The 11,400-nt window shown below is 35.3% G+C and overlaps 1 pseudogene; it reads left to right on the forward strand.

Moving 5' to 3' along the window:
- Positions 1-6,320: 6,320 nt before the first annotated feature.
- Positions 6,321-6,479, forward strand: LOC119035645 (uncharacterized; annotated as a pseudogene).
- Positions 6,480-11,400: the final 4,921 nt, after the last annotated feature.

Raw genomic sequence — 11,400 nt, forward strand, 5'->3', positions numbered from 1 at the left:
AATCAATTTAAGAAGCCAAGGCTAACAAGAAGTGTCCCACAAACAATGGGAAGACAAAGAAACAACCCCCAATCTAAAGGAAAGGAAGAATCCTCAGAAAGAATGCTGAATGAGATAGATGCAAGTCAACTATCAGATACTGGGTTCAAAACAATGGTTATAAGGAAGCTCAATGAACTCAGTGTGAACTACCAAAAACTACAGCAAAATTATAAGGAACTTACTGCAAACTATATCAGCATAAAAAAGAACACAGAAATAATCAACAAGGGCCAAGAAGAAATGAAGAATACAATTTCTGAATTAAAGAATACAGTAGAAGGAATCAAAAGCACGCTCAATGAGAGAGAGGACCAAATCAGTGAGCTGGAGGACAAATTTTAAAAAAACCTCCCAAAAAGAGCAAGAAAAAGAAAAAGAGACTGAAGAAGAATGAAGAGGGGTTAAGAGAAATGTAGGAAAATATGAAACAAAATAATATCCATACAATAGGGATACCAGAAAAAGAACTAGAAGAGCAAGGGATAGAAACCTACTTGAGAAAATAATGATGTAAGACTTCCTAATTGGATGAGAGAGGAAGCCAACAAAGTCCAGGAAGGAGAGAGGGTCCCAGTCAAGAGGAACCCAAAGAGGCCCACTGCAAGACACATCATAATTAAAATAACAATATTTCAAGACCAAGAGAGAATCTTAATGGCAGCAAAAGGAGAAACAGGAAGTAACATACAAGGGAGTCCTAATAAGGCTGGCAGCTGACTTCTCAACACAAACATTATAAGCCAGAAGGGAATGGCAAGAAATATTCCAAGTAATGAAAAAGAAAGGTCTACAACTGAGACTACTCTATCTGGCAAGGATCTCAATTAAAATAGAAGAACAAATAAGGAACTTTCCAGATAAAAGAAGGCTCAAAGAATACACCTCCATCAAACCATCACTAGGAAAGATGCTAAAAGGATTACTTTAGAAAAAGGGAGAAAAACAGTGAGAGAGAAAGAACAAAGATTAAAATGACAATGAATAAGTACCGACCAATGACAACAATAAACGGAAATGGATTAAATGTTCCAATCAAAATACATAGTATAGCTGAATGGATAAGAAAACATGATCCACACAAATGTTGCCTATAAGAGACCCACCTTAGAACAAAAGAAATACACAGACTGAAAGTGAAGGGCTGGACACAAATATTTCAAGCCAATGAACAGGAAAAATAAGTTGGGGCAGTGATACTTATATCTGACAAAATAGACTTCTAGATAAAAGCCATAAAAAAGACCCAGAAGAACACTTCATAACACTCAAAGTAAGAATCCATCAGGAAGACATAAATATAATAAATGCACTCAACATAGGCCCACTCAAATACATAAGGAAAATTTGGGAGGACTTCAAGAAAGATATAGACAGCAACACACTTATACTAGGGAATTTTAACACCCAACTTTCAAAAATTGATAGATCTTCTGAACAAAATATCAACAAAAATATTGTGTCATTGAACAATGCCCTAGATAAAATGAAATTAACTGATAGATATAGATGATTACATGATATAGATATAGATAGATATAGATAAGCTTTCATCACAAAGAAGTATAATACGCACTCTTTTCAAATGCACATGGAACATTTTAAAAGATAGACCACATGATAGGACACAAAACAAGCCTTAACAAATTCAGAAAAAGTAAAATCATACAAAGCATCTTTTTAGACCGCAAGGGACTGAAACTAGAAACCAAACTCAAGGAAAAAACCCAAAACCCCTCAAGCTCATGGAGATTAAATAGCATGCTATTAAACAATGAGTAGGTTAAGAATGAGATCAAGGAAAAAATCAAAAAGTTTCTGAAAAGAAATGAAAATGAACTCATGACAATTCAAAAGTTATGGGACACAGTGAAGGCAGTCCTGAGAGGGAAGTTCACAGTGATACAGGCTTACCTAAAAAAAAGATAGAAACATTTCAAATGAATAACATAACCCTACATCTACAAAAACTAAAGAAACAAAAACAAAGACAGCCTAGAGCAAGTAGAGGGAAATAAATAACCAAGATTAGAACAGAATGAAATGACATAGTGACTAGAGAAACAATTCTAAGAATCAATAAATCCAGGAGCTGATTCTTTGAAAAGATTAAAAAAAAATTGATGAGCATTTAGGCAGACTCATCAAGAAAAAAAGAGAGAAGACTCAAATAAATAAAATCATAAATGAAAGAGGAGAAATTAGAATTGACACCACAGAAATATAAAGGATTCTAAGAAATTACTACAAAGAACTACATGCCAAAAAATTTGAAAACCTAGGCAAAAAGGAAAAATTTCTAGAAAAATACAATCTTTCAAACCTGAATGAAGAAGAAGCAGAAAGCCTGAACAGACCAATAACAGCTGCCTAAATTGAAACAGTAATAAAAAACTCCCATCACACAAAAGCCCTGGACCAGACAGTTTCACAGGAGAATTTTACAAAATACTTAAGCAAGAGCTAACTCTTATGCTTCACAGATTCTTCCAGAAAATGCGAGAAGAGGGAAGGCTCCCAAACTCTTTTTATGAAGTGGGCATCATCCTAATCCCACCCAGATAAAAACACAACAAAGAAAGAAAACTTTAGGCCAATATTGTTGATGAATATAGACATTACAATCCTCAACAAAATATTGGCAAACCACATCCAGCAATACATTAAAAAGATCATACACCATGATCAAGTCAGATTCACTCCAGATATGCAAAGATGGTACAATATTTGCAAGTCAATATATGTAATACATCATATAAACAAAAACAAAGACAAAATCACATGATTATATCAATAGATGTGGAAAAAGCATTTCATAAGGTATAGCACTCATTTATGATAAAAAACACTCAGCAAAATGGGAATAGAGGGAGCATTTCTCAACATAACAAAGGCCATATATGAGATACCTACAACCAATATCATACTCAATGGAAAAAAACTAAAAGCTTTCCCACTATGATCAGGAATGAGACAAGGTTGTCCACTTTCACCACTTCTAGTCAACATGATATTGAAAATCCTAGTCACAGTGATCAGACAAGAAAAGGAAATAAAAGGCATCCACATTAGAAAGGGGGAAGCAAAACTGTCATTGTTTGCAGATGACATGATAGTGTACATAGAAAGCCCTATAGAGTTCACCAAAAAACTACTTGATCTAATAAGTGAATTTGGCTGAATAATGGGATAGAAAGGCAATATTCTGATATCAATGGCATTTTTGTACACCAACAATAAAATATCAGAAACAGAAATCAATAAAAAAATCCCATTTAGATATACCAATAAGAAAAATAAAATACCTCAGAACAAACCTAACCTAGGATGTAAAAACCAGTACTTAGAAACTACACAACAATGAAGAAAGAAATTAAGGAAGACACAAACAAATGGAAGCATATACCATATTTATAGATTGGAAGAATTAACATCATCAAAATGTCTACATTACCAAAAGCAATTTATAGATTCAATGCAATCCCTATTAAAATACCAATGGTGTGTTTTACAGATACAGAAAAAAACACTTAAAAATTTATATGGAATCATAAATGATGCCACATAGCTGAAGCAATTTTGAGAAAGAACAAAGTAGGTGGGATTACCATACCTGACATCAAACTGTATTAAAAGGCCACAGTAATCAAAATAGTCTGGCATAAAAATAGACACATATACCAATGGAATAGAGAGCCCAGAAATAAACCCAAGCATCTATGGTCAATTAATATTGGCCAAAGTGGGCAACAGCATAAAATGGAGTGAAAATAACATCTTCAACAAATGGTGTTGGGAGAGCTGGACAGCTACATGCAAAAAATTAAAACTGACCACCAACTTACTTCATACACAAAAATAAATTTAACTTGATAAAAGTCTTAAACATAAATTGTGATACCATAAAATTCTTAGAGGAGGAGGCAGGCAGGAAATTCTCAGATATTCCACACAGCAATATTTTCACTGATATGTTCTCTAGAACAATGGACATAAGAAAATAATAAATGGGACTTCATAAAAATAAAACAGCTCTGCACAGCTAAAGAAAACATCAGCAAAATGAAAATTGAACCAACCATATGGGAAAAGATATTTGCCTATAATATCTCAGACAGGGGTTTGATTTCCAAAATATATAAAGAACTCACACAACTCCACTTCAGGAAGACAAACAATCCAATTAAAAAATGTGCAAAGGACCTGAACAGATACTTCTCCAAGGATGAACTTATAATGGGCCCAGAAACATGTGAAAGGATGCTCAGCATCACTAGCCATTAGAGAGATGCAAGTTAAAACTACAGTATGATAGCACTTCACAATGGCCATCATAAACAAATTAACAGACAGTAAGTCCTGGTGGGGTTGTGGAGAAAAGAGAACCCTAGTCCACTGTTGGTGGGAATGCAGACTGGTGCAGCCACTGTTCAAAACAGTATGAATTCCCTCAGAAAACTAAAAATAGAACTGCCTTTTGACTCATCAATTCCTGTGCTGGGTTTATACCCTTAGAATCCTGAAACACCATTTCAAAAGAACCTATGCACCCCAATGTTCATAGCAACACAATTTACAATACTCAACCGCTGGGAGAAGCTTTGGTGCTCATTGGTAAGTGAGTGGATCAATAAAGTATGGTACATTTCCACAATGTAATACTATGTAGCAGAATGAAAAAAGGAGCTCCTACCCTTTGCGACAACATAAATGAAAATGGGAAGTATTATGCTAAGTGAAGTAAGCCAGGCAGTGAAAGACAAATACCATATCATCTCACCTATAAATGGAACCTAATTGATGAAACAAACTGGCAAGCAAAATATTGCCAGAAACATTGAAATGGACAACAAACTGACATTAAGTGAAGGAATGAAAGAGGGAAATAACATAGGAAATAAGGTAAAGGAATGTAGATGAAAATGAATGAGGGGCCCATGGACCCTCATTCATTTGAGTGAGAGCCAAGGGGGGATTCATCTGAGAGCTTCAAATGAATGAGAGCCAAGGGGGGATGAGATTGAGGTTGGGAGGTGGGCATGGGTATGGTAGGGGAAAGTGATCATGGGAAAATAGAACTGTATTTGAACAACAATAAAAATTTTAAATGAAAAGGAAAATGTACAGGGAACCAACAGTGATGGGAAGGAAACCAGGACTCAAATCAACAATTTGGAACAGAAGGAAGAAATAATCATTTAACCAGAAGAGAATGAAGAAACAAGAATTCGATTATACAAGAAGTTTAGGAACCTCTGGGACAACTTTAAACATTCCAACATCCAAGTCATAGGGGAGCCTGGAGAAGAGGAAGAACATGAAATTGAAATCTTAGTTGAAAAATAATTAAAGAAAACTTCTCCAGTCTGACAAAGGAAATAGATATGCAAGTTCAGGAAGGTTGGAGAGTCCCCAAGAAGTTGGTCCCAAGAAGGAACACACCAAGGCACAGCATAATTAAATTACCCAAAATTAAAGATAAGGGAAGAATCTTAAAAGCAGCAAGAGTAAAGGAGACAGTTACCTACAAATAAATGCCCAAAAGACTGTTAGCTGTTTTCTCAAAAGAAACCTTGCAGGCAAGAAGGGGCTGGAAAGAAGTATTTGAAGACATGAAAACTAAAGTCCTACAGCTAAAATTACTCTATTGAACAAAGCTGTCATTTAGAATAGAAGTGCCAATAAAGTACTTCCCAGATAAGGTCAAGTTAAAGGAATTCATCATCACCTAGTCCTTATTTTACATGAAATGTTAAAGGGATTTATCTAATGAAAAGAAGCTGAAAACTATGAGCAGTAAAATGACAACAAATTCACAACTATCAACAACTGAACCTAAGAAACAATAACAAAACAAACTAAGCAAACAACTAGAACTGTAACAGAATCACAGAAATGGAGATCACATAGAGGGTTATCAGCAGGGAGGGACTGGGGGGAGAAGGGGGGAAAGGTACAGGGAATAAGAAGCATAATTGGTAGGTACAAAATAGATAGGAGGATGTCAAGAATAGTACAGGAAATGGAGAAGCAAAAAAACTTGCATGTTTGACTTGTGGACATGAACTAAGAGAGGAAAATGCTGGTGGGAAGGGGTGTGCAGGGCAGAGAGAGACAAAGGAGAGATAAAAATGGGACAACTGCAATAGCATAATCAATAAAATATACTTTAAAAAGATAACAACAAGACACTTCACATCATATTTAGTTAATAAAATAAATTTTGGTTACTCCTTGTCACCAAAAAAATTCACAATTTACATTTGTACTAACATGGATTGATCGCTTCTCATCCTTTTGGCTAAGATCAAGTGTAGTGTCTGTTCTTCTCAGTTTAATAACATGGTTTGACCTACACCTAGAGGGCATTATGCTAAGTAAAATAATTCAGACCAAGACAAATGCCATTTGATTTCACTTATATGTGGAATCTAACACACCAAATAAAAAAGCAAAACAGAAACATATTCATAGATACAGTGAATTTTTTTTAGTTATGAGAATATTATTGGCTGTATTCCAAGACTATTCTGTAACAACCAATGTGTACTACTTAATCACTTCGCCTTTTCACCCACCTCTCTTGCCCTCCTCCCATCTGGCAACTTTAAGAACATTTTGATTGTTGTCAAATGGGAGGGATATTGGGAGGATGGGTGACAAGGGTGAAGAGATTAAGAAGTACAAGTTGGTTGTTATGGAATAGTTACAGGGATGTAAATACATCACAGGCAACACAATAAGTAATCTTGTAATAAGTATGTATGGTGCCAGGTGGGGTGCTACATTGATCAGGGATCACTTTGTAAATTATATAAATATCTAACCACTATGCTGTATACCTGAAACTAATACAAAGTAATGTTGAATATCAACTGTAACCAACAAATATACAAGTAGAGAAATATTTAATTTTGTATAAATGTCAGGACTTTAAACACTTATAAATATGCCATCACCCTCTCTCCCAGTCCAGCAAGTGTGCAGTGAAAAGGGAAACAACAAACACTCTGCCCTTATTTTTTCCTTCTCTCTCTAGCATCCTCCCCCAACCCTGACCCTGCATCGAGGATGCAATTTGCCTTGGAGATTAGAGGATTAAAGGATTATGTGATTTTTGGGGGAAAAGGTGGATTGATGTGTAAGTAAAATGAAGGAGAGGCCTGTTGAAGCGACTCTGCCTACAAATGGTAATGTGATGTGGCTGCTTAGTAGGATTGGCAAGTCTCATTCTTTCTCCCTCTCTCCTCTCCTTTCCTTTCTTCATCTTTTTCTTCTTCCTCCTCCTCTTCCTCTTCTTCTTTCTCATATATTCTCTTCTTTGCTGCCTTCTCCTCTTTTTCCTTCTGCCTCTCTCTTTCCCCCTATACCTCCTTTCTACCTCTCTCTTTCTGTCCCTGAGCTGAGTTCCTGGTGGGTCTCCCCACTGGAATTGACTAACTCAGCCTTTGACCCAGACAATGCTGTTTCTTCTGACAGTACTCTTAGCTCCTCCCATCCTCCAGCCTTTTCTGCTAAAATAACCTACCTCTTGGGTGGGTCCCCACTGAAAAGGCCATTACCCTGGCTTCTACCTGGGTGCCCCACAACTAGTCTATGGGAAACATAGAGTTATATTAAGAAAAAATGTTTCAAACTTGGAAGTTAGGTTTTGTTTTGTTCACAAAAAGATAGGCAGTGTGTTCTTTCAATGTCATAAAGAAGTGCAGTCTCACCAAGGATTACATAATTGCCTAGGGAATGACCTTGATTGACTTATGTTGTTATTTTCTAAAGGTCCCAGATCTAGTGAATGCACATGTAGACCCATAGATTTTTGTCCATTATAGATACAGATTATTTGTGTCTGGTAGAAAAGGCATTCCCAAAGGTTAGAGTTTACTGTTCTATTGATCATGAACCAGTGTTGAAGCTGACCCAGAAATCTTGCCAGAAATGTATCATGTATCATGATACATGATATTCATGTATCATGCTTCTTATATACACATACTGAGCTTCTTAAATAAATGTTTTCTGAGACAGCCTCACCATCTTACTGTTTCCCTCAGTAATTAAATCTCTGACATGTGCTCATTTTTGTGTTTGTATGGAAATCCCTCTTCTCACTTCTTAAAAATTATACTGTATCACCCATGACCTGTACACATGGGTATATACACTGCATATAAAATTACTTATCTTTATCCTTAAACTAATAAATGGATGCAGATCTCATATTGAAAGGTTTCAAATCTAAGCCCAACACCATCCATCTCTCTTCAGGCAAGTAAAAAAAATTAATTCAAAACTCTCCAATTGGTCTCTTCAAACCTGTTCTCTAGGCTGAACCAAGTGGAGAGACATCCTCCCTCCTCCCATGAGAGGGGCAGCTCTAGTCTTCTGAAAACAACTACAAAGAGTCATTTCTCCCAGGCCCTTTCAAGAATTTAAATTATAGAATATTATATATAGTTTTTGATGTTGGAAAATGTTCAGGGAATATGTGCAAAAATTTTGTAAATGTTATTCACAGCTGCACTAAGGAGGTACAAAAAATTGTGTTAAACTATTGTCTTTTGGAGTTGCTATTGAGAAGTCTTGAATCATTCAGATACCCCCCAAAATGATCTATGTAACAATTTTGTACTCTATTTCTGAAAAAGTTTATGACATAATCATCATTGTTAATACTCAGAAATTTTATACTGGGTGCTTTTTGGGGAATCTTTTTTGACCCTTTATTTTGCCTTTTTCAATGCGACTTTTAAATTGGGGGAAAAAAGGAAACTCGTGTATTTCTAACATGAACAACTTTCTTTAACTTTCAGTTTTTCTATATTTTCTCTTCTTTCTGGATTTTACTTTATAAAACACTGATTATTTACTTGGGTCTTATAGAAGAATTGCGTAATATTATTACTTTTCTTACATTTACCCTGTTTCTTTTAACTGTGACATCAGTAAATTTACTTATATTTAGCTTGCAATCATTCAATTAAAAATTTTTAAATTTTCATGTTGATAAAAATTGATTTTATTCTTTGAATATTTTTAGCCACATGTTCTTACTTCATGAATTCAATCTGTCCTTTTTATTTTGAGGATAATCATTACAGTTTTAAAAATCATTTTCTCCTATTTCCCACACAGTTTAATTTTCTAAGTTTCTCTATGCTGTTACTTTGTATTCGCCTGTCTCCACACTAAAACATTTCTCTACGTGTCTAGTGACCTGTTATCATCCTCCTGTGCTTATGTGTAAGGCACTGAAAACCTGGTACCTCCATTGCTAAGCCATCCTTGGTCCTATAGCTTGAGTCACCTTTTTTCAAGGCTGTCCTTGGCAAGCATGGACTCAAATTTCTGTAAACTGAGAAAGTAACTACTCTTCCCTCTGATTTCTAACTTCCAAATATTTTTCAGATGTAGTCATCTCTTTTATTATTTGTCTGTGGTATGCTTTGTACCCTCTTCTATCCTAATTTTATCTAAATAGATTTAGAAGACAAGTACTTAGGCTCAAGAATTCAGTCCTCTATGTTCAAACAAAGATCTCATCAATTAACTTTTCTGTCTTCATGGTGATTATTTTGTTAGTGAAATTTAGATTCTTTATTATAATCCAAAATAACGACAAACCCAAATAAATCATGTAAGAATTACAACGGTAAATTTTTAAAAGCCCTAAGTAACAAAGCCTTTTATAATTACGTGACTGAGATCGATTTTAATTCTGAGGTAATACCATTATTTTCACAGCCAATCTGGTTGCTTATGAGCCACTTCTTATCATTAGGTTGTTGATCATATATATTTTAAATATTTTATTTATTTATTTAGAGAGAGGGGAAGGGAGGGAGAGAAACATCAATGTATGGTTATCTCTCACACGGCCCCCACTGGGGATCTGGCCCCCATGTGACCTGACCAGCAATCGAACCAGCAACTTTTTGGTTCACAGCTCAAGCTCAATCCACTGAGCTACACCAGCCAGGGCATATTTTTTAATTATAATTCCTTTCTTAGGACTGGTTTGAGTAGCCTTAATTTTAAAACATTTTTGTTACTCCAAAAAAAATGTCCTACTCATTAGCAGTCTGTCCTTATTTCTCCCGAACCTCCCCTTTTAACCCTAGGCAACCATTAATCTGTATCTTGTCTTTATAAATTTACCTGTTCTGGTCATTTCATGTAAATGGAATCATACTATATTGTATGTGGTCTTTTGTTACCATCTTCTTTTACTTGCCATAACATTGGTGATAATTTGATATTCACGGTACTTTTCTCTATTAACTTTAACATTTTCAGTTTTCCAAAATTGTGCATTACCTCTTCTTGTTACAGTTGTTAGTTGGGCTCATCTTAAAATGCTACTTTGATATTGTAGCAGTGATAGATATTTTATTTTCCAAAGTATATTTTATTTTACCTTAAATATCAAGAATAATGGCTAAAATTTACTTTGAATATAAAGATCAAATATATAAAATTGAAAAAAAATTTAAAAAGAAACTGGTCTTTCTGCTGTGTCCAACATAGTAGCATTGGAATGAAATCCGAGCTGCCCTAAATTCCCCACATCACCTTGTACTGCTTGCTAAAATGTGGAGCCATAAGGTTTCTGCTTTTTCAAACACATTCTCTTTTCTTCTCATATCTTTTTCCTTTACTTCCTAATTTATCAAAAGACCAACTGATTGGGTTTTACCTGCAAGCAGGATTCAAAATTTTCCCTAAGTTTCTAGTCCATCTGCTTTCCTTCTCTTTGGGCTTCAGAGTGTTCTCCCACCAACTCCTCCCCCCATACTGCTCCCTTTCCCCAGACAGAAGGTGGACCACCTGTGTTCACTACCTCTTTCATTCTTTCTAAACCTCACTTAAGCCACATGCAGGGGTAGCAATTAGGACAGAGGTTTCCCAATTTTCACACATTCCTCTATACTGAAGGGTAGATTATCTGCACCACTAAGTGCCCCTGCATTCATGGATTCCTAGAAATACTCTAAGAAAGGCTTCTATACTAGCCATTTAAAACATGTTAACCCCATTATTTCAGATGTAAATTTCTTATTGCCAATAATTCTAACAGACTCCTAACATATTGTTTGGTAGACATTTACCTTCTTCAGTATCAAAATAATCATAGGAAACTCAATAGGTGGTTCACAGGATGACCACCCACAGATAAGTTAATTGTTCACAAACAGGAGGAAGCACTACCATTATATTTGTTCTCTCAGATTAAGATATGCACAGTGTCCATCTGTACATTTTACATGCTTAAAACATACATGGAGGAAATGAATTACATCACATAATATAATACAGTAGGAGAAAGAACAGTCCAAATATTGTAGTGTTTTCTAACACAGTACA

This window comes from Artibeus jamaicensis, unplaced genomic scaffold (genome assembly GCF_021234435.1).
Source record: "Artibeus jamaicensis isolate MK-2021 breed Jamaican fruit bat unplaced genomic scaffold, CSHL_Jam_final contig_264, whole genome shotgun sequence".
Classification (NCBI taxonomy): Eukaryota; Metazoa; Chordata; class Mammalia; order Chiroptera; family Phyllostomidae; genus Artibeus; species Artibeus jamaicensis.